The sequence below is a fragment of the Silene latifolia genome, chromosome 9, assembly GCF_048544455.1.
Source record: "Silene latifolia isolate original U9 population chromosome 9, ASM4854445v1, whole genome shotgun sequence".
NCBI classification, from domain to species: domain Eukaryota; kingdom Viridiplantae; phylum Streptophyta; class Magnoliopsida; order Caryophyllales; family Caryophyllaceae; genus Silene; species Silene latifolia.
In genome coordinates, this window is record NC_133534.1 from 143341395 (window position 1) to 143366955 (window position 25561).

Genomic DNA, 25561 nt, shown 5'->3' on the forward strand with positions numbered 1-25561 from the left:
TTCTTATGCGAAATTTATGAAAGATATTTTAACGCGTAAGAGAGAGCTTAGTGAATTTGAGACTGTTACCTTCATGGAAGAGTTTAGTAATTTAATTCTTAATAAAGCTCCGCCTAAATTGAAAGACCCGGGTAGTTTCTCTATTACCTGTGTAATAGGAAATGAAGTGATAGATAAGACTCTCTGTGATTTAGAAGCCAGCGTCAGTGTCATGCCTTACTCTGTTTGCAAGAAACTTAATATGAGTCATCTTAAAATGACTAATATCACCCTCCAGATGGCTAATAGTTTAGTTAAATGACCCTTAGGCATCCCAGAAGACGTGCCCGTCAGGGTAGGCAAGTTCTTTATCCCAGTAGATTTTATTGTCTTAGACATAGCTGAGGATGCCCGAACCCCGATTATATTGGGAAGACCATTCCTGTGTACAGTTGGGGCTATTATTGATGTCAAACAAGGGCGTTTGACTCTTGCGATAGGGGATGACGCTATCACTTTCAGTTTGCCTGGTACACTTGCCAGACCAATGATAGAGGATACTTGCTATTCAGTTAATATCATTGATGTGTCTGTTTATGAGGTCTGGTCGGATTCCTTGATAAGGGATCTACTGGAAGCTTTGGTGTTGCTAGATGAGTGTGAAAATAACCCGGAGAACAATGACGCTGTGTTGGATCTTCTTGAAGCTGCGATAGATGAGCGTGAACTCACTGACGCCGAAGAAGAAATGGTAGAACAATTCGTAAACACTTTTTGCGCAATTGAGGTAAAGGTACCCGAGCGTAAGCCTCTTCCTTCCCATCTTAAATATGCATTTATAGATGATACCGAGCAGTATCCAGTCATTGTTAGTGCTAAGCTTGATGATAAGCAGCTGACCGCTTCGTTAACTATTCTTAAGAAAAATAGGAAAGCGATGGGTTATTCATTGGATGATATTTAGGGCATCAGTCCTGATATTTATATGTATAGGATTGAGGTAGAAGAAGATCATAAGCCTTGTAGACAAGGTGAGCGCAGGCTGAATTAGAAGATACAGGATGTTGTGATGGTTGAGGTAATGAAGCTACTTGATGCAGGTATTATCTACTCTGTTGGTCATTCTAAATGGGTGAGTCCAGTTCAGGTGGTTCCTAAGAAAGGAGGGACTACTGTGGTTAAGAATGATAAAAATGAGTTGATACCTACTAAAGTTATGACTGGTTGGCGGATGTGCATAGACTATAGACAGCTGAATGCCGCCATGAAGAAAGATCATTTGCCCCTCCCTTATATTGATTATATGGTAGAGAGGTTAGCCTCTCATAAGTTTTTCTGTTATTTAGATGGGTACTCAGGGTTCTTTCAGATCCCTATTCATCCGGATGATCAGGAAAAGACTACTTTTACCTGTCCTCAAGGTGTTTTTGCTTATCGTAGAATGCCTATTGGTTTGTGTAATGCCCTTGCCACCTTTCAAAGGTGCTTGATGGGGATATTTTCTGAGTATATAGAGTCTATTATCGAGGTCTTTATGGACGATTTCAGTGTCTATGGGAGTGATTTTGATAACTGTTTGTCTAACCTTGATAAAGTGTTGCAGCGCTGCATTAAGGTTAATCTTGTGCTTAACTGGGAGAAGTGCCACTTTATGGTCAACGAGGGAGTTGTCTCAGGGCACTTAGTTTCTGATAGGGGCATTGAGGTGGATAAAGCAAAAGTGCAAGTGATTAAGAAATTACCTCCTTCTGTCAATGTTAAAGGAGTTAGGAGTTTCCTTGGACATGCTGGCTTTTATCGCCGGTTTATCAAGGACTTTTCTAAAATTGCTAAACCACTTACACATTTGTTACATAAGGATACCCCCTTTGTTTTTACTGATGAGTGTCTTTCTGCTTTTAACAGGTTGAAACAGGCCTTGATTTCAGCACCGATTATCCAGCCTCCCGACTGGGAGCTGCCATTTGAGATTGTGTGTGATGCTAGTGATTATGCAGTAGGAGCGGTGTTAGGTCAGCGGAAAGACAAAGCTTTGAGTGTGATTTACTATGCGAGCCTAACTCTGGATGAGGCTCAAGTGAAGTATACTACTAGTGAGAAGGAGTTGTTAGCTGTGGTTTATGCGCTGGAGAAATTTCGTTCTTATTTAGTAGGTTCGCAAGTTACTGTTTTTACGGACCATGCAGCGCTGAGACACCTTCTTGCCAAGAAGGAAGCTAAGCCACGCTTGTTGAGGTGGATACTCTTCCTCCAGGAATTTGATCTGCAAATCAAAGACAAGACAAGCGCTGAGAATGTAGTAGCTGATCATCTGTCGCGGTTACCGCAGCAGGAGGGAGAGGATCTTTTACCTATTGATTATTCTTTCCTGATGATTCTTTATTTGCGGTTGCTACTAACACAAGTGTTAATCCGTGGTATGCAGATTATGCTAACTACGTTGTAGGTGGTCAGCTGCCACCTAACTTGTCTTATCAGCAGAAGAAGCAATTCTTTCATGACGTAAAGCGCTACTTCTGGGATGATCCTTATCTATTTAAGGAGTGTGCTGACGGTCTTTATAGACGGTGTATTTCGCAGTGGGAGACTAAAGCAATCCTAGAAGGCTGTCATTCTTCCTCTTATGGCGGTCACCACGGTCCGTCGCGAACCCTGGCTAAGATACTTCAGTCTGGTTTCTTTTGGCCTACTTTGTTTGCAAATGCTAAAGTATTTGTTTCAGCTTGTGATGCTTGCCAGCGGTCGGGAAATATCTCTAAGAGACATGAGATGCCTCAAAATGGTATTCTATAGGTCGAGGTTTTCGATGTCTGGAGCATTGATTTCCAAGGGCCTTTTCCATCTAGTAAAGGTAACGGGTATATTTTGGTAGCTGTAGACTATGTGTCTAAATGGGTGGAAGCTATTGCTTCAACTAACTGTGATGCCAAGACCGTGATTAAATTGTTTAAAAAGATTATTTTCCCCCGATTTGGTGTCCCTAGGGTCGTCATTAGTGTCCAACATCGTCGCGGTTTGGGGTATCATCCCCAAACCAGTGGACAGGTTGAGGTCTCTAATAGGGAACTAAAAGAGGTTTTGGCTAAAGTTGTTTCTAAATCACGGAAGGATTGGAGTCTAAAATTAGATAACACATTATGGGCATATCTGACTGCCTTTAAAACACCGATTGGTGCATTACCATATCGGTTGGTTTATGGGAAGTCTTGTCATTTACCTGTTGAACTAGAATGTAAGGGTTGGTGGGCTATTCGTGAATTGAATTATGATTCTAAATTGTGTGGTGAGAACCGTTTGTTGCAGCTAGATGAACTATAAGAGTTTAGGCTAAATGCCTACGGCAGTACGCGCATCTACAAGGAGAAAACAAAGAGGTGGCACGACAAAAGAATCACACCGTGCGAATTTCAAGTCGGGCAGAAGGTGTTGCTGTTTAATGCCCGACTGCGCTTGTTTCCCGATAAGCTGAAGTCCAGGTGGAGTGGCCCTTATACAGTGACTGCTGTCACCAAGTTTGGTTCCATTGAGTTAGAGAATTCCGAGGGCTGGAGATTTAAGGTGAATGGCCATCATGTGAGGCATTAATATGGAGCAGATGATTATGTTGGCAACGTAGAAGTGTTCTACTTCGGCCATCTTGACGAGTAAGAAAACTGAAGCCAAAAGGTCGTGAGGGACCTCTTAAACCTGCACTATTCGGCAGGCAACCCGGCTTGTAATTTATTGTACTTTGCTTAAAAAACTTCTAGTTACTTTCGTGTGCTTTAGTTGGTCAATTTACGGGCAATAAACAGGAACGTTTGAATTGGTATCATTAGTTCTATGGGTCATTTGTCGCGCTTTTGCGGGTGCTTCAAATGACGCCAATGAGTTCATGCACCGAAAGCCCTCGATCGAGTACTCTTAGCTCTCGATCGAGCACCTTTGCTACCCATTTCCCTCGATCGAGTACCTGCTGCTCTCGATCGAGCACCCATAAATGATGACCTCTCGATCAAGCACCCATAAATGATGCCTCTTGATCGAGTACTTTAGTACCTCGGTTGAGCACTTCCGAGGATCCATTCTACTCGATCGAATGGCGTATATTTCGATCGAGTACTGCTGCTTTGACTCAAGTTCTGCGATGTTGTTATAGGACTGTTTATGACCTCCCTTGTTGCTGGCTAGTTTGGGGAGGTCGTTACTTCGCGTCATCTTGTAAGTTTTCCGAATATACACTCTTCTCTTCTCTTCAGTTTGCATTTCCTTTCCCTATTTTTGGGTACAATGAGGCCATTATACGATTTGGCTTGGGGAGGGTATATGCATCCATATCTGTGTCTGCATATTATTTTTATTGCATTTCCGTTTTCACGTTTATTTTTGCATGCATTGTTTGTTTTAATTTCAAAAATTACAAAAATCTTATAAAAATTGAAAATTTTCGAAATATCAAAAAAAATTCACGTTTATATTTGCATATAGGTTGAGTCGGAACGTATGACTTTTATGCTACACTGAGTCCTTTTACGCTTGCCCTGCACATTTTTAGCAATTTGGTCGGCATGGTTATTTGCATAATCTACGAGTTTTTTTTTAAACTTACTGAACGAATAGACTTGACTCTCATATTGGCAAAATACATATACATTCTAAGATTTAGAGCTTGATAAACTGGTGACATTCATGACCGGTTTCATTTAGGATGTGAGTAGTACTTCTTATAAGGCATGTAACATCAAATTGCACAAGCATGACATTCTTTTCTTAGTACCTGTATGCATTCGGGTTTGTGGCGGCGACACATATGGAGTGGTAACTTACAATCCCTTCTTTTATTTCCACCAATTGAGCCTTACATAGCCAAATTGACATGTTTTGACCCATTATTTAACTACTATCCTAAATTTAGCCTACCCTAGTCAAGCTAGTTCAGTAGTTATTTTGGGGATGTTGTGATTATCAATTTGGTATTCCTTCTTGAATTAAGAAGATGAGAAGAATGAGAAAAAGAAAAAAATGGAATAAAAAAGATTGAAGAAAGAAAAATTTGAAATATGATGAAAGAAAGTTGAAAGAAGACAAAAAGAACGAAAAAAAAATGAATCATATGAAGAAGGTTGTTGAATATGACTCCCATGCTTATCATTACTTTTCATGGGGAGTCTTTTGACAGTGTGAGTGATGATTTCCCACAATGGCACGGTTCCACGTTTTATATATTGAGTAGTGAAGCGGAATGAGTTTATTATTTGGTTACGGATGTACTAGCTTGGCTTTACCTCCACTTATCAAATTTTATTTTGCCCCTTCTTACCCAATTACCTCACCTCACACTATATGTAAGTCCTTGGCATGTGTCTTGGTCCTGATTGGTTGGAATGCATATGTACGGTCGGTAGAAATCGGTTTCATGTTAGATTGCATGCATGTTCTTATAGGTCAAAGTTAGGTGAGCGGCTTTATTCCTCTCTATCTCATAAAATCATACTCACCTTGTGCCCAAAATGTGTGATGAGCGACCCGTGAGAGTCCGATATAAATGAGTCTTGCAAGGTTACCGGTTCAGTAGTTTCAAACATTGATTCAACTCGTTTACATATGATTCATTGCCACTTTGTTAATTTGATGCACTAAATTGGTTCTGGTGGGCAATTTGTAGCTATAAGCTGGTCTCGTTCCACTAGTTAGTTGCATTCATAGTTTGCTTGGGGACAAGCAAAGGTTTGGTTTGGGGAGATTTGATGCGTGCATTTTATATAAGTTTTTGTCCTATATTTACACGCATTTCTATGTTATTTATGTAGAATCTAGCTACAAATGCCCCCGAATAGTCTACTTTGGTCTATCTTGTATTATTTGCAGGTTTGGATCTGAAGTGAGCTAAATCAAGCCTGAAGATGTGCCGTTTGCATGCATTTTGGAGAAAGAAGAATTCGAGCTAGGAATCGATCACTTAGAGATGCGCGAAGTGGCTTTAGAAGGTGTTTTAAGTACATCCACGCTCACACAGTTCGATCGACTAGATTGGCTGCTGAAAACTGGTGGATCGACCACTTCCTATTGCTGAGGATATTAGATCGATTAACTACTATGCTCGATCGAGAAGGGCGTTTACTAGGTTCCTCGATTGAGTACTCTTTTCTCTCGATCGAGGTGTTTTACCTTGATTGTGCTCGATCGAGTGGATTACTTCTGCTCGATCGAGTGATTTTGCCGTGGATATTATTTTTACGCAATCCTTATGTTTTACCGAGTGGACCTTTTTAATCCTATCTTAGAATAAATAGGAGGAGGAGGGTAGAACGATACATCTCTTCTTTCATCCCTTCTTCTGGATCTCACTTTTACTTTCTACTCCGTAGACCTAAACCTTGGCACTTTCGGAATTTATTGTAATCGGTATTTTCGATCCTTAATTTCAATCCTTAATTTATTGCATCTGGTCCTATTCTATCATCTCTTTCTCTATTTCTTTAATTCTTATTCCTTTAGCGTTTGATTTTTAGCATCGGTGTTTACGATTTATCACTTTATTAAGATGTTTAATTTAATTGTTTCTCTTATTACTATTAATCTCTCAAATTTAATTATGCATAGCTAATCTCTTATGCTGGGACATAGGGGAGCCATGGTAATTTGGGAGATTAGGATTAAGTGATTAGGCTTGGTTAGAATTAGGTTTGTAATGTTAATCACTGCATTTAGTAGCGATTAGCTGCTTGAGTCGACGCATTTAGCTAGTTGATTTGATATACCTTTACCTAGATCGGAAGATTGGAAGGGGCAAGACCTGAAGTGAACATTAGGACATTGTAATGAGGGCGGAAGCTAAGTTAGTAATGTTTTAGGGCGAATAGCGGACCGGAAGAAACTATTCACTACCCTACAGACCGAGTTTTTACTAACCTTTGACCCTAGTTTTGATCTCTAGAAAACCATGGTGAACCGACCGTCCTAGTTGTTTCTCTTTATCTGTTTATTTCTTCAAATCTTATTTCTTGTTTCTTTGCTCTTCCCTTTCTCTTTGTCTTCGTAGTTTAGAATTAAACAATCAACCCCCCAAGAAACGGTTACTCAGACAGACTTAGTTTAGCATACATTATTCTCATCTCACTGTGGATTCGATACCCGACTGCCTCTACTACATTTTATAGAGACCGGTTGGTTTTATTTTTGATAGGGTTGCGACAGCCGTGTCATTTCCCTTTGCGAAGAAAATCTCGCTGCATAACAATCTGCTCGATCTGGGCTGAAAACGAGCGTCCTGAGCTTCAACTCGAGCGGGTTGAGATTGACCCGAGTGTGTTGAAGGATAACCCGAGCGGGTTGAGCTGCAGAATCTTTTTTCTTGCTTTTATGCCTATGATGCCTTCATATACTCCTTATTTCTATCATCTTTGGTCATCATTCTTTCCTCCTCTTTATACTAGTCCATCCAAGAACGTCAACAAGCTTCCGAATATAGGCGAGAGACAGGAATTCCGCCTCACTATCTCCTTTCCTACTAGACATATAAAATGCACTAGGAAAGCAAAGTAGAAAGGATTTGATGGATAAAATAGCCTTGAAATGCTATATTAGTATGCAAAATTAGGTTCAATTAAGGGACTAAATGTGCGAAATTAGGAGCCACATCATACTCGAATTAAATCGACATGTAATATATATTAGCCAAGGGTGACTTATGATATGGTCAAGATACAGATAAAAAAAAATGAAATAAAATTGAAAGGAAAATGTTTTATTTGAAATAAATATTTTAAGTTCATTTATTTATAGTCAAGTTTGTCATCGTACTCGGATTAAACCGACATGGTATATGGAACCAAGGATGATTATGAAATATGACTAATATGTTTGCAAGTGTAAACAAATGAGAAAAAAAGGTAAATAAAAGAAAAGAGTGTTAGAATACCCTCTAAAATGTAATTAACCAAATAATATCACCGAGTCACGGATTAAACCGTCATGGTATAAGGAACCAAGGGTGATTACGATTTATGGTTAAAAAGTTTGTCATAAAAATGAATTGAAATATTTGAAAAGGTAAAAACCGATTGTGAATAAGAAATGAAACAAAGAGGAAAGACGAGAACAAACACGTTTGGATTCTGACCAGAGAACCCATAAGAGGCGCGAGGTTGGTAGTTGTGACTACCAGCCTCTGTCTCTAGTCAAAATCCGGTTTTCGCTCATCTAACCTATATTTGAATCGTGTTATGCATTGTTCATGCTTATAAACTCATAAAAATAGTAATGATTTGAAATAAGTGAGTAGTTTAGACCCTCAAACTTACATGTTATGATGTTTGCGACGTGGACGAGTTTAGAGACGGTTCTCTCGTTATGCGACTACTCGGGATCAAAATAAGTTTAAAAGAGTGCCTTAAAAAAGGATTTTGTTTTGGAAATGTGTTGAAAATATGTAGTTGAAAAACATGTTGATTAATGTGTTGAGTTGGTCGAATGGGTCAATCGAATGCACGGCGAAGGTACCAAACAAATGTGTAAGGCTTATGTTTTTTATTGGTAGGTCGAAGACACGTGTCGATTTGCGACTTCGGAAGTCGAGTCTAGAAGTTTAAGGAGGATGTGAGGGGGCGGACGTTCGCATGATTATTATGGTGTGTGAATGTGGGTATTTATAGAGAAATATGGGGTGATAGGTCGGTTGAGTTTGCTTGGAGGCTAAGAAAGAGGCCTAAAGAGGCGCGAGCAACCTAGTGCCCCAATGGGGTGTCCTGTCCTTTTCAATTTGGACGTGAGCTTTGTTCTAACCAATGTTTTGTTGGTTGTGATTTGTGGTTTTATGTGATTGCTTAGCAATGTGAGCTTGCTCTTGGGTGTTATTTGGGGTAGGTATTTTGTGTGCTTGATTCGGGTTTGACTCGTGTTGAGTCGGGATTTGAATTTTGAGTCGGTTTTTGGCCCGGTGTCGGTTTTGACTGTAATTAGTGTCATTTTAATGCAAATGGCATGATAAAGCCATTTATAGCATTATTTTTAACATTCGAGAATCAGGTTGACTCGGGTTGACTCAGATTGACTCGGGTTGCGGGTTCTGAGTCGGTTTTGGGCCCGAAGACGATTTTAACTCTAAATAGTGTTCTTTTAATGCAAATGAAGTTAGAAAACCATTTTTGAAATCATTTTCATATCCAAGTAATGCATTGAACCGTCTCATGTATAGCCAATCCACGCACGCATATCAAAAACACGTTATAGTCCGATCATCATCCGGTGGTTTTTGAAAGGTGCAGATACTGGGTATCTACAGAGCCCCCACTATGACTGAGGCTTAGACGGGGCTAAAGTCAAAGTATAACCTCCAGATAAATCGAAGATTATAACCTGAACACCATTGCGACGCCCAGGCGACTCAAAAGGGTTTGAGCCAAGGCCCTGCCGTCGAGAAGCGCGACGTCGAGGCGAGTCGGAGATGCGAGGCAAAGACCTGCCGTCAGGAACATTTTAGAGTCTGTCGACTGTCGATGCGAGTCATTTAAAGTCCATTAGACTACATATAAAGGCTCGCCAGCCACAAGTAGGAGTTATACCTAAGGCATCTTCGGGATATGTCCTTGAATTGCTTCTCGTTCGTACGTAGAGGCTCGCCATCAATTGAAGGTGGCATAGAGACTCGCCAGCCATTGAAGATGTATAGAGGCTCGCCAGCTATTAAAGGTGGCGTAGAGACTCGCTAGCCATTGAAGGTGCGTAGAGACTCGCCAGCCATTGATGATCTAATGATCGACTGCGGGAAATAGCGTGAAACATCGGGCTTATTTCAAGGTATTGTCCGGTAATGAATTCCAACCAGGTTGACGTTGATAGGTTTGGCTAGGGAGCAATGAACTCCAACTTGCTGGGGGTCCTAAACGAACTCCGTGGGGATAAATCATCTAAGTAAGGCTCTCTGGAAACCATTTAAGGAGAGCGTTGCATCAGGATCATGAAAGATGTTGCGAGGATCTTTAAAAACCTGTGTGACTTCTATTTGAAAATTGGCACTCGCTGGGGAGTTAGAAACTTCTCAGGACTCGCTGGGGATATGACTTCTCGCTCATTCGGAGTTAGCGTATGCCATGTAATAGACGCGGTTAAAGCCCTTGGTCTTGACGGTTCGGCGTTTGTTGGGAAGAACTCAGTACTCAGTTGGAGTGCGTTTTTCTTCTCATGATTATATGCATGGTTAGTGACCACACAAATCCGCAGTCGCATAGACAAGCACGTAGCATGCAAGCATATAAGCACGTAAGTACATAAGCATGTGAGCAACTAGCATATAAGCAACAATCATGTAATATCTTATGTGAGGGGAGATAGGAGTTTTGAAAGTTGTGAAGCCTCAAATTGAGTCTTGTTACATGTAGATCGTTACGACATTAACTCACACGGACGCATACTGACTGACTGGGAAACAGACGGTCGTGAACGTGATACAAACTTGGTATCGACACGACACGGGGGTGACTCTGACAGACTTCGCTTATGTGTGTGCAACTCCTTAGCCAAGAAAGGGTGACAACGTGTATCAAATACTTGGAGTAGAAGGTTTGCTCGGCTGGGGAACACGAATTGATTATCTTCTCCAAACATTTTTGCCTTCGTTTGCTTGTTTGAGATCCCTTCTCGAGTTTTGATGATTCGGAGAGCGGAACCAAGACCTTGTCATCCTCTAAACCGACCACTAGGCTAAAGGTGGTTTATTTTGGACTGTAGATGAGACTCAAAAGATGTTTGAGGATAAAGGATGGGTGGCATCTCGAAAGAGAAGCTCCCAGAGTGAGAAGATAAGAATTTAGGAATAGGAAGCATCGGTGACGCATCCAAGAAGAAGCCCCCACTAAGAGGTATAGCATTGAGCATGCGACTGAGTGAGTTAGGAGTGATGTTTGAAGAGCAATGTGCGGTTGTGTAAGGTGTGTGCGGTTGTGTCCTCGTAATAGGACTGCCTACGTATTCGCGTGTTGCGAAATCCCAGATCATAGTTCTGAGCTGGTTTTTTAGGATTGAAAATTGGAAATTATGTGAAAGGGGTATGTGGTTGTGTCCTCGTAATAGGACTGCCTACGTATTCGCGTGTTTGCGAAATCAAACCAGATCGTAGTTCTGTGTGTGTGTTGATACTTGATTTTGAGGTGTATGGTTGCGTCCTTGAAGGACTGCCTACGTATTCACGTGGTGTGAAATCAAACCAGATCATAGTTCTGCGTGTGTGTTGATAATTTATTTTGAGGTGTATGGTTGCGTCCTTGAAGGACTGCCTACGTATTCACGTGGTGGAAAATCAAACTAGATCGTAGTTCGGCGTGTGTGTGCCTAAGCGAACTGTTTGGCCCTAAAGTGTGAGAGTCATGACGGTAAATGCCGTTTGGTGACTCGAAGATTGATCTGAGAGAATTGCTCTTAATCATGAATCGAAGAGGTCTAATTTGTGAAAATGTTCCTTATGATGTGAGCACACTAAAAAGCAGACCCTAAGGGTAGACTGGTTATGTCCCATTCTAGGTCGAAAAGTTTTGAAGACTCCGTATCTGGGTCAGGGTGGAAATGGTTTCGACATTATGGAATGTGGAGCCTGGTAATAATAGGTTTGTTTGACAGATAAAGATATGGAGTTGAGGGCCACGACGCTAAATTTCGTTTGGTGACTCGAAAGTTGATTGTAGTGAATTCCCTCTTGATCACGAATCGAAGAGGCATAGTTTGTGAAAATATTTCTTGTTACGTGAGCACACTAAAAAGTGGACTCTAAGAATCAAATGGGCATGTCCTATTCCGGGGAGCAATGTTTTTTGAAGACTCCATATCTGAGTAGGGGTTAAAATGGCTTCGACATTATAGAATGTGGAGCCTGGTAATAACAGGTTTGTTCGACAGATAAAAATCTGGAGCTTGTATTTGTGGTGCTTAAGCCGATGGGTTACGGCTTGTAATGTGGTGTGGATTGGGGTCTCAGGCTTGATGTGGTCTGAGCACGAAATGGTTGGTAAACAATGTGGGATTAGAATCCCATGTCTGGACCTTAAAGGTTAAGGTGTGATATTACGAGCTTCAGGGGAATCCTCAGAATCCTAGATAGGTCTCCCTATAACAGTCTTTAGAAGGAATTAGGGGTAAAACAGTGTTGGTTGAGGTTTTGGTGTTTGGTGTTTTGGACTCATCGGTCCGGGATTTGGTGTGTTGGACTCATTGGTCCTGGGCTTTGGACTCATTGGTCCTGGAATTGGTGTTTTGGAATCACTGGTCCGGGATTTGGTGTGTTAGACTCATTGGTCCTGGGCTTTGGACTCACTGGTCTTGGACTTGGTATTTTGGACTTATTGGTCTGAGGGTTTTGTGTTGGACTCATTGCTCCGGGTTTTTGTATTTTGGACTCATTGGTCCGATGTTTTGGTGTTGGACTCATTGGTCCGAGGCTTTTGGGTTGGATTCATTAGTCGGGGATTTTTGTGTTTTGGACCCATTGTTCCGAGGTTTTGGTATTGGACTCATTGGTCTGAGGTTTTTTTGTTGGACTCATTGGTCTGAGGTTTTGTGTTTTGGACTCAATTGTCCGGGGTTTTGTGTTTTGGACTCATCCGTCCGAGGTTTTTGGTGTTTGACGCTTTCTTTGGATTTAGGCCTTTCGAGAAGGGTTTCAGTGTGGTTTTGTTTTGATTTTGGCTCGGGCCTTAGCTTTCGCCTGAGTAGCTTCTGGCTATGTGTTTTGCTTTGGCTTTGTTTTGTTTTGCTGGTTTGCTTCGTTTTTGGAAATTGGTAGGCTTAGATATACTCGTTCATTACTGTCCTTCATTCGAGGATGGTGAAGGTGTAAGCGGGGATGTACCCGGTGGTGAGAGGTCGATTCTTTGTGATGGGATGTTTTTGTGGGGATTAGGCTTACCTTCCGTCATTGGTCATGACCAAGGAGATGTTCTGGTTTGTTATCTGGGTTCGTCGTAAAATCCATTTGATAAAAGCTCGTTCTAAATTGGGTTCCAATGAAAGGTTTCTATTGCCAGACATGGAATAGGTAAAGAGATGGACACGGAGTTCCGGGTCCTTTGGTTACTTAGTACGGAACGTCAATTGAGTGTACTCACATTGAATCGGAATGTGGTATTTGCTTTTAAAAATGAATTCTCAAATCAATTCTCATTGTCAATGGGAATTGGTAGAGGAAGAGAGAAGAATATACGTGAAAGTTGTGCTTTTATTTAGATAAATAAGAAGTTAGCACAGACTCAAGGAATACGTGTGACTCATGGGGATAGCCCCCAGTTTGTCACTTAGGAATAAAAGGACAGACACTAGGATAGATATGAGAAAGCCTAAGACTCGGACTCGGACTCAATCACAGAATGTTTGGTCTTGAGCATTGACCCACTTGAACACTTCACTCTCGTTGTTTGGGATGATATGAGGACAATAGTCTATAAGACATCTATGTCTGTGCAGAATGAGATGTCCATTAAAGTTGTCTTCGTCACTTGGTTGGCTTAGGAATGAAGCTATCAGTTCATGGTTATCGATCATATTTTGAATAACATGTTTCAGTTTGAAGCATGTTTTAGTGTCATGACCTTTTCCTTGATGATATTGGCAATAGGCACTACAGCCCAGAAACGCGTTTTCCTGCATTCAGGCGGGTCCAGAGTGGGCCTGATTGGTTGTAGCTTCCATTCAGTCATGAGCCTTTGAAGAGCTGCGGCATAAGTTGTGTTAAGATTAGTGAATGTCCTTTGAGAACGTTCGACTTTGTTGTTTGACTTGAGACATCCAGGAGGATTGTCTTGACTGCGAGGCGCGACCATGATTTTGCCAGCTTCGATCATATCTTGAATTGCATGCTTGAGTTTGAAGCAGGCTTCGGTGTCATGGCCTTTCCTTGATGGTATTGGCAATAAGCATTACCATCCCAGAATCAGGTTCTCCTATATTTATGTGGGTTCGGAGTCGGACCAATGGGTTGCAGCATTTCTTCTAAAGCAATTATCTCCAGAGCGGTGACGTATGCTATCCCTAGATCTGAAAATACCCTTTGATGTTTTCCCATGGTTCCAACATTGGTGTTTTTTGGGATGTTTTTGTGAGCTTTGTTCTTGTTAACCCTGAGCGGAAACAGGATTTGGTCGTTGTCAATGGGAAGTTTTGGGATGTTGCTTGGTATTTTGAAAGGAATTTTGGTGAGGCAATTTCATGTTCTTTGTTGGTGGGTTCATGGGTGTTTGAACCATTAGATCATTCCTCATTTTCACTAGCTGTTGGTTGGTGAATGGAGGGTTGGTCTTCTCCTTGGCGGTTAGGTTCATTTTCGGTACTACCAAATGATGTGGGTGATGTCGTCGGGTCACATCTAATCAAACACATTTATAATAATCAACATACAACTAGTTAGTGGTAAGTCGAGGTCGATCCATGGGACGGTGGTTACTCAAATTATTCAATCTAATTATGGTTGTACTTGGGGTTGTCACAATTATAATGGGTTGATGATTCTATTCTAATAAAAGTAATAAACAAGCAACAAAAGGGAAGATGTAAACAATTGCTTAAAAATGCTAGGATATCATGGGTTCATAAGGGATTCATGGGAGTTGATCATACAAACATGTTCTCAATTATAAGTAAGCAATTATTGTTGTGATGGATTGAGTTGGTTTATATCTTACAATCCTAGGAAGGTTTGGGTCCCGGAGCCGAATCGATTAGATTGTACAACACCTACAAGTCGACTTAATCCTCCCTATCCAACTATATGCATGGTCTAATGAGACTCGAGTTGGTTTATGTCTTACAAGTCTCATTGAAAAGATAAGAGATGGTTGTAAATGCAAGGATTCATAGACTTAGCATTTCATCAAACATAACATGTGCATAAGTTGAAATCACAACAAGCAAGCAAATTAATTATGGAAGCATATTAGATTAAGCATGAATCATTCCCCATGTTTGTTTCCCCTAATTACCCATTAATCCTAGCTAAGTAACTACTCAGTCATGATTAAGTTTAACATGTTAATAAGGTTGTCAATCATACTAACAAAGCCAAACATGATGAACAAGTAAGAAAGATTAACAATAATTAAAACAAGGATTAAGAAAATTATACCTATGGAGATTCCAAAATAATAATGCAAAGAATAATAGAAGAACTTGATGATTGATGGAAGGTTGTCAATCTCCCAATAAACCCAATAATCTTCTAATTACCCAATAATAAACTTGAATTACTTAATAATAAACATGAAAAATAATTAAGGAGAGATTAATGTGAGATTTGTGGAAAGATTAAATGATAATCTATTCTAATCTACTCCTAATCTAATCTAAATAAGGATTGAATTAACCTAATGAAAACTTGATGGTTTGATTATTACAAATGAGGTATATATAATAGAGCATCATTAGGTTAAGCAAGGGTAAAATAGTAATTTAACAATGCTAATTGTTGGGTAGGGAATCGCCGGTCTCAAGAGAGACTCCGGTCTCAAGAGAGACTCCGGTCTTTTGAAAAATATGCGCATCCTTCATAGAACAAGAAGAACACGAAAGGTTGCTGTAAGGGAATCCGGGCGGATTGGTCTCGGGACGCTCGGATTGTAGCCGGGGAAGACGAGCGGATTTGGAGCAAGACGCTCGGACGAAAAGAGGGGAAGACGAGCGGATTTAAGGGGTGGACGAGCGGATTCCTTCAGGGGACGAGCGTCTTCAGTCTCGGGACGCGCGGATTGGCTAACCGCTTCTTTGTTTGACCTCGGATTGTAAAACGGACGTCATTTTCTCATCCGGACTCCTATTGGAGTGATTCAAAAGCCTAGATCACTTGTTTTTTCGACGCCGTTCCATCTATCATATTTTGAGAGCCAAAGGAGCAACCCTTGGTTAGGGTTTTGAGCGATTTCTTCATGCAACGCCTTCCTTCTCGTCATCCTTGCTTTTAACCTTATGAGCCTTCTATATACTCTTTATTCCTACATAATTGGCCATCATTCTTGCCTCCTCTTCATACTAGTCCATCCAATATCGTCAATAAGCTTCCAAATATGCACGAAAGACGGGAATTTTTGCCTTATTATCTCCTTTCCTACAAAACATGCACAATGCAATAGGAAAACGAAATAGAAAGGAATTGACGGATAAAATGGTCATGAAATGCTATAATAGTATGCAAAATAGGCTCAATTAGGAGACTAAATGTGTGTGAATAATGTTCACATCACCAAGCCTCTTCTCCAAATTAGCAACCCGGGTGTTTAAATCATCGATAGCCACTTGCAGCTTTAAGAATATGTTGTTGATGGAGATGGAGAGCATCATTATAGCGCTTTGTATGCCATCTTCATCAATTGCATGAATTTTCTCATCGTCAGGAGAGATGAGATGAGAGCAGTCTAGGGAAAATTCCGGACTATGTCCAATAGGGTTTTCGGGATGGTTGTTCTTGTCGTTTGTTGAGGGAGGTAGTGGTAATTTTCCCTTTTAAATCATATAATTGATGACACCTTTTAGGGGGAGACACATCTCAGTATCATGTCCGTGACGTTGGTGATATTGACAAAATAGTTTTCCATTCCATCTTCGACCTCGGTTGTTTGGTAGAGGGTCTGGAGTTGGACCAATCGGCTTAAGTTTTCCTTTGGAGATAAGCCTTTCCAATGCCGTGTGACATAAGGGATACCCAAATCCGGGAATAACCTATGAGGTTGCCTGGTTTTGGTTGGTGGAGCACCTAAGGAATTGGCTTTAGTGGTTTTGGTAGCCTTCCAACTAGGGTTGGTTTTGTCGTTGGCAAGTAGTCGGCTTTAAAGGAGCTTAACCCTTTCCCCAATATCATAAGAGGGAAAATTCCTGGTTATCATTTTGTCCTCAACTTGGGAGAGACGAGTGCTCAAGTTTTCCACGGTATCTAGGAGTCGAAGGACCATGTTGCTGATTTCGGCAGAAGTCATGGGGGATGCATATTGATCGGCTTCTTGAGTTCCTGGTTGGCGATTGATGGCACCCAAGGGATTCCTAATTTACGTAATGATATACGTTATAACTTGTCTTGGTAAGGGATTGCACAAACAAAGGCAAGTACGACACATATGTATAAACGGCAGTTATGTCGTGAAGACGCGACGGTGTGACTAGGTTATGAGTTCATTAAGATCGTGAATGATATCTTGTGTTTGAACTCTGGGTGCATGACTTTGAACTTAGACTCAAGTGTCGACTTTGGCATAGTGATGCCTAGGCAGACGACTTCTGACAAGATTTGGAGGTTTGTCGATAGAGTGGCGCCGTTGCAAGAGACGCGTATACAGGCTTGACCTTTGACCCGTAATGTAGGGGAAAGACGGGTTTAATACCCGGGAGGTTTTGACTCTGCTAACGCCATTGAAGATGTCTCGACAATTAGGCTACACGACCTAGATCAGAAAGTAGGTACTAACTTCGGCGGAGACTCGACGTTAGCCAGACGACATGACTTGAAATCGACTGCGCTCTAATCGACTCGAGGCTGAATCGGAAAGGTGGACTCATATGTTCGATATAATTATTTAAAAAGAATTTTCAAAAATAGAAATTTTCAAAAAGGCGGAGTTTCCTTAGCGTTTTTGTTTTCGAAAAAGGTTGAGTTCATTTTCGGAAGACGGGTTTGAAATAACAGGGAGTTGCAACGGCTTAGAAAACAGTGCATGGTTTTCAAAGACGGGTTTTGAAATTCAGAATCACGGATTTGAAAATCGAGAATTAAGGAATTTGGAATCTTCATCACAATAGCCATGAAAACGGTTAAATTTTTTTTCAAAGAATTTGAAATTGGGGAATTTTAAAACGGTTAAATTTGTTTTCAAGCGATTTGAAAATGGGTTGAAAATTGGAAGGCGGTTAAATTTGTTTTCAAGCGATTTGAAAATGGGTTAAAAATTTGAAAACGGTTAAATTTGTTTTCAAACGATTTGAAATTGGAAAATTTGAAAATAGTTATGTTTGTTTTCAAAGAATGTGAAAATGGGTTGAAAATTTAAAAACGGTTAAATTTGTTTTCAAAAGATTTTGAAATTGTAAATGAAATTTGAAAATGGGTAAATTTGTTTACAAAGACTTGAAAATGAATTGAAACTTTGAAAATGTCTAAATGGCTAAATTTGTATTCACAAGATTTTGAAACTTGAAATATTGCAATGGTTGAAATTGTCATTACGACGGCTTGAAAAACGGTCAAATTCGTTTTCAAAAGATTAAGTTTTGATTGGAAATTTGAAAACAGTTTAATTTGTTTTCAATAATTTGATTTTTGATTTGAGATTTGAAAACGGCTAAATTCATTTGCAAGATTTGAAATTGGAAATTATGAGGATTGGATTCGTCATTACGACGGGTTAGAAAACCTTTATAACCTTTGAAAGACGGTATGCAAATCGAAAATTATGAGAATTGAAATCGTCATTACGATGGCTTGGAAATATGGTTTGAAATTTTAGAAGGGAAATCGTCATTATGACGGCTTAAAAAAAGCCCAAACTTGGTTTCAAAAACGAGATTTGAAATTTGGAAAGTTGCATAGGTTGAAATCATCATTACGACGGTTTGAAAAACGCTTTTGTTAGAAAATTGATATCGAATTTTGAAAATTCGAGGGTAGAATTCGTCATTACGATGGCATAAAAGGGCGCTTTGAGAATGCAACAGTCGGCAAGAGACCGAGGTTTGAAACGGCCATTGCGATGGCGTAACAGGGCGCATTTGAAAATGGTTATAAGAAACCGGATTTTGAAATGCCCATTATAACGTCATAAAAAGGTGCTTTGAAATGGTTGTAAAAACTGGGTTTGAAAATCGTCATTACGGCGGCACAAAAAGGTTTGCAACAGGCGGCGAAAGACCGAGGTTTGAAATGGCCATTATCACGGCGCAAAAAGGTGTTTTAAAAGTTTTGAAATGAGACGAAAGGACTTATGATCATATAGCACATAAGCACTCGCAATTCATTATATTATGCATAATGTTGACACGGGTTTTGACTTAATAAGGGTGGTTACACACCAAGCGATCAAACCCCGATCTTCGAGAGGGATACCAATCCAAACAAAATGTGTGAGGAGGGTGCCCTAGCCTCGTGCACGAAGGAAATAAATGCTCTTTAACGAAACAGAAATGTGTAACGTCAATGGTATGCTTAACGCAATCGGGATTCGAAACGCGGGGATGAGAAAACTCACGTCGACGGGACGAGTCAATTGGTCGGTAAAGGTTTGGTTATGGGCCCGGACAAGGAACCCGACTTATGACCGTAATATCAATTAAGGCACTTTAACCACGACCTCGTTCGAGTTTCACCTCTAAGGATCACAAAGACACAAGTGTCCTAGTTTTTCCCCAGCGGAGTCGCCAATCTGTGGACATAGGCCACCTGTCATTCCGTGGACACGGACCACTTGCACGCCAAGCCAATCTGTGGACATGCAGCGGTCAGAAAGCCACATTTGGAGGCGTAGAAATGCTTTCTACCGAATCACTTTAGATCGGTCGGTTTCGTCCCGATGAAGGTCTCGAAAACGATACAGAGATGTTCGGAGTCGCCACCAATCAATTATGGGATGCTTGGAAACTGTTCGAATCCACATTATACCTAGGTCAATCAAGGCAAACAGTGGTGCTTGCCATATGTAGTAAAGATAAGGACTCGTCCCCCTTTAGCATCCTATCGCTAGAATGACTCTCGTACGCCCTGGATAAGGCCATCCACTATATAAAGATTCTGAGTAAGGGGTGAGGGTACGTATTGGGAAGCTCTTTAATCAATAACCCAATCCCGCATGCGTTAGCAGCCTCTACTGATCGATCGTGGTTGTTTAAGTGCAAAAGTTGATAAAACGGTTTAAATGCATGAATGCGCATCCAAAAGTTTAACCTAACATGTGAAAGTTTGCTAATTCGGTTTGTTTATCCAAATATCAAGTAATTGACGTCGAGTTGGATTTAGATAGATTTGCATCTGAAAACGGAAATTAAACATCCACTTACCAAATTCGGATTATGATGCTTAACACGATCCATTTATTTGAAAAAGTGTGTTTAAATGATAAAGTGAAAAATGTGAAATGTAAAATCGTCAATCTGATCCATCATGTGTTCGGGTTAACCGAAGTCAAGATCGTCCTAGACAAGTGCTAAAAACAAAACAGAATAGTGTCAGGCAACCCCTTTGGGGCACGAGCCATTCGGCGAGGCAACAAGGCCTGTGCAGATTTGAAACACATGAAATAAGAGGTTCCTTCGGATGCGAGCCATAGGGCAGTCCAAGGGCCCTCTCCTGGTTGTTTAAAAGGTGATAAAAAAATGTTTTAAAAGGTCGTTAAAAACCGCCTTTGTGATTAATGATTTGCATGTATTATTTGCGTGACTCGGAATAATTACTATTATGTTAGTAATATTCGTTGTCGGATTTGCAAGTTTGAAAAGCATGGTTTACAAATAAAAATGTAAAATATGTATGCTTAACCGTTTCCTCACCGTACTTGAATTAAATCGACATGGCATATATATTAGCCAAGGGTGACATATGATATGCTTAAGATAAGGATAAAAAAAAATGAAATAAAAGTTAAAGGAAAATGTTTGATTTGAACTAAATATGAAAATGTTTGATTTGAACTAATATGCTTGCAAGTGTAAATAAATGAGAAAAAAAAGGTAAATAAAAGAAACGAGTGTTTGAATACCCTTTAAAATGTCATTAACCAAATAATATCACCGAGTCATGGATTAAACTGTCAAGGGATAAGGAACCAAGGGTGATTAAGATTTATGGTTAAAAAGTTTGTCATAAAAATGAATTGAAATATTTGAAACGGTAAAAATCGATTGTGAATAAGAAATGAACCAAAGAGGAAAGACGAGAATAAACACGTTTGGATTATGACCAGAGAACCCATAAGAGGCGCGAGGTTCGTAGTTGTGGCTACCAGCCTCTGTCTCCAGTCAAAATCCGGTTTTGGCTCATCTAAGCTATATTTGAATCGTGTTATGCATTGTTCATGCTTATAAACTCATAAATATAGTAAGTACAAGAAATAAGTGAGTTATTTACACCCTTAAACTTACATGTTATGATGTTTTCGAGGTAGACGACTTTAGAGACGGTTTTCTCGTTATGCGACTACTCGGGATCAAAATAAGTTTAAAAGAGTGCCTTAAAAAAGGATTTTGTTTTGGAAATGTGTTGAAAATATACTGTTGAAAAACATGTTGATTAATGTGTTGAGTTGGTCGAATGGGTCGGTCGAATTCACGGCTACGGTACCAAACAAATGTGTAAGGCTTGTGTTTTCGATCGGTAGGTCGAAAACACGTGTCGATTTGTGACTTAGGAAGTCGAGTCTAGAAGTTTAAGGGAGATGTGAGGGGACGGACACTCTCGTGATTATTATGGTGTTTAAAGGTGGGTATTTATAGAGAACTGTGGGGTGGTAGGTCGGTTGAGTTTTCTTGGAGGCTAAGGAGGAGTCCTAAAGAGGCGCGAGTCACCTAGTCCCCCAATGGGGTGTCCTGTCCTTTTCAATTTGGATGTGGCCTTTGTTCTAACCAATGTTTTGTTGGTTGTGATTTGTGGTTTTATGTGATTGCTAGCCATGTGAGTTTGCTCTTGGGTGTTATTTGGGGTAGGTATTTTGTGTGCTTGACTCGGGTTTGACCCGTGTTGAATCAGGATTTGAATTTTGAGTCGGTTTTTCGCCCGGTGTTAGTTTTGATTCTAATTAGTGTCATTTTAATGCAAATGGAATGATAAAGCCATTTATGGCATTATTTTTGACATTCGAGACTCGGGTTGACTCAGATTGAATCGGGTTGCGAGTTCTGTGTCGGTTTTGGGTACGAAACGGTTTTAACTTTAAATAGTGTTGTTTTAATGCAAATGAAGTTAGAAAACCATTTTTGAAATCATTTTTCGTATCCTAGTAATGCATTGAACCCTCTCATGTATAGCCAATCCATGCACGCATATCAAAAACACGTTATAGTCCGATCATCATCGGGTGGTTTTTGAAAGGTGTAGATATTGGGTATCTATAGAGCCCCCACTTTGACTGAGGCTTGGACGAGGCAAAAGTCAAAGTATAGCCTCCATGTAACTCGAAGATTACAACCTGAAGACCATTGCGACGTCGAGGCGACTCAAAAGGTTTTGAGCCAACAACCTACCATCGGGAAGGGCCACGTCGAGGCAGCTCGGGGATGCGAGTCAAGGACCTACCGCCAGGACCATTTTAGAGTCTGTCGACTATCGATGCGGGCCGTTTAAAGTCCATTAGACTACGTATAAAGGCTCGCCAGCCACAAGAAGGAGTCATAATTGAGGCATCTTCGGAATATGTCCTTGAATTGCTTCTTACTCTTGCGTAGAGGCTCGCCAGCTATTAAAGGTGGCATAGACTCTTGCCATCCATTGAATATGCGCAGAGGCTCGCCAGCTATTGAAGGTGGTATAGAGACTCGCCAGCCATTGAAGGTGCGTAGAGGCCCGCCAGCCATCGAAGGTGCGTAGAGGCTCTCCAGCCATTGATGGTCGAATGATCGACTGCGGAAAATATCCTAAAACATCGGGTTTATTTCAAGATATTGTCCGGTAATGACATTCAACCAGGTTGACGTTGATAGTTTTGGCTAGGGAGCAACGAACTCTAACTTGCTGGGGGTCCTAAATGAACTCTGTGGGGATAAATCATCTAATCAAGGCTCTCTGGAAAACCATTTAGGGAGAGCACTGCGTCGGGATCATGAATGATGTTCCAAGGATCTTTGAAAGACCTGTGTGACTTCCATTTCAAAATCGCCACTCGCTGGGGAGTTAGAAACTTCCCAGGACTCGCTGAGGATATGAGTTGCCGCTCGTTGGGAGGTAGCGTATGCCATGTAATCGACGCGGTTAAAGCCCTTGGTCTTGACGGGTCGGCTTTTGTTGGGAAGAACTCAGTATTCAGTTGGAGTGCGTTTTTCTTCTCAAGATTATCTGCATGGTTAGTGACCACACAAATCCACAGTCGCATAGACAAGCACATAGCACGCAAGCATATAAGCACGTAAGCACATAAGCATGTGAGCAACTAGCATGTAATATCTCATGTGAGGGGCGATAGGAGTTTCAAAAGTTGTGAAGCATAATATTGAGTCTTGTTGCTTGTAGATCCGTGATTTGATAGATTGGAGACACGTGATCATTACGACATTGACTCGCACGGACGCATACTGACAGACTAACAAACAGATGGTCGTGAATGTGATACAAACTTGGTATCGACACGACACGGGGGTGACTCTGATAGACTTTGCTTATGTGTGTGCAACTCCTTAGCCAATAAAGGGTGACAACGTGTATCAAATCCTTGGAGTAGAAGGTCTTCTCGGCTGGGGAACACGAATTGATTATCTTCTCAAGATATCTTTGCCTCTGTTTGCTTGTTTGAGTTCCCTTCTCGAGTTTGTATGATTCGGAGAGCGGAACCAAGACCTTGTCATCGTCCAAACCGAGCACTAGGCTAAAGGTGGTTTATTTTGGACTGTAACTGAGAATCAAAAGATGTTTGAGGATAAAGGATGGGTGGCGTCTCGAAAGAGAAGCTCCTAGAGTGAGAACATGGGAATTTGGCAATAGGAAGCATTGGGTGACGCATCCAAGGAGGAACCCCCAGTAAAGAGGTATAACATTGAGCATGCGGCTGAGTGAGTTGGGAGTGATGGATTAAGAAGGATGTATGGTTGTGTAAGGTGTGTGTTTTTGTGTCCTCATAATAGGACTGCCTACGTATTCGCGTGTTGCGAAATCAAACCAGATCATAGTTCTGAGCTGGTTTTTTAGGATTGAAAATTGGAAATGTTGTGAAACGGGTATGTGGTTGTCAAAACAAATAAGGGTAAAAAAAAATCAGAGAAATCAATCAAGCTTACATTCTGCACAATTTGCACACATTCCCAACATGATCACATGTTAATCATAACTACTCCTCCCTAACACATGCCGACACATCAAATACAACTTCTCCCATAACCCGCATGCTTATACCAATGCTTGAAAGTTTAGTAATATCACATTCTACCCTCCTAAAAATAAACTTCGGCTTGAAGTTTCCTAAGAAATACTATATTTAAATGCCTTGAGTATCACAAATGCCTATACAATATTAATCCTAAAACGATAATTTCTATTGCTAAATAATAATAATAACTAAACATGGTTTTTGGGCAACAATTTTTGCATATCATTAGACATGAATTATTATCTACTTGCACACATTACATGCATCCAATCATTCATAGTATCCAAGGAATTAACTTAACATGGTTTTATCAATATATAAAATGTCAACTCAATTCAATATATCTGTAATGAGTCACAAGCTATGTCAATCAATAAACGTTCACGCTACACACTGATGTGACCATAATTAGAGCATATTTAGCCCCCGAATTAGCCTTGTTCCCATGCTTTTTAGTGCATATTTGGGTTATTTATTGTCTTTAGTTCCTTGTTTTGCATATTCTTTGAGGTTTTGTGTCCTTGGTAGGAAAGGAGTGCAAACCTTGCATTTTCTTGGCAAAATGAGACTAAATTGATTGAATTCAATGACCAAGAATCAAGGAGAGACAAGATTAGAAGGCCTTTGTACATATTATAGTAGATGGGCAATGATGAGGAAAGATCATTGCATCCCCAAGGAAATCCCCAAGGATTTTATGAAGAAAAGGGAAGAAAAGAAGAAGAAACAAAGCTGAGCAGCAATCAGTGCGGATTGTGCTGAAGACGCCCGTCCTCCACCTTCACAATCCGTGCGTCTTCTCCCGAATACGCCCGAGCAACAGCTACCGCAAGACGCCCGTCTTCTCCCAAAGACGCCCGGGCAGAGACACCTTAATCCGCATGTCACGTGCCTAAGACGCACAGATTCCAAGGCAGCGCAATTTCGTCTTCTTCAAGCCTCAATGAGAGATGCCCATCCTTCGAAAAATACCGGCATTTCCTTGCTCAAATCTAAAAAGTGTAATTACTAATTTAGCCTTAGTTAACCCTAATGCATCCACCTAATTTCCACTATAAATACCCCATTAGTCTAATTGGAAGAGCATGTTCTTCTTAGCAATCCTTAGGGTAGTTAATATCAATCAAAATCTCTCTTTAGTTTTGTAATCAACAATTAATCAAGTTTTAATACAAGTTTTATTTCCTTAATCTCTCTTTTGTTCATCCTTTATTTTGGGTAATTGAAGATTATTTGGGTTATTATTGGGAGATTGACAACCTCTCAATCAAGCATCAAGTACTTCTTTTATTCTTGCTTTATTATTGGAATCATTAGTAGGTATAATTCTCTTAATCCTTTTTTAATTATTGTTAATTACTTTCATTTATTCATCATGTTTCACTTTGTTGGTATGATTGACAACCTTGCTAGCATGTTCAACATGATAATGAGTGAGTAGTCACCTAGCTAGGGTTAATGGGTAATTAGGGGAAACCAACATGGGGAATGATTCATGCTTAAATTAATATGCTTTCATGGTTTATTTGCTTGCTTGTTTTGATCTCAACTCATGCACATGTTATGTTTGATGAAATGCGAGCCTA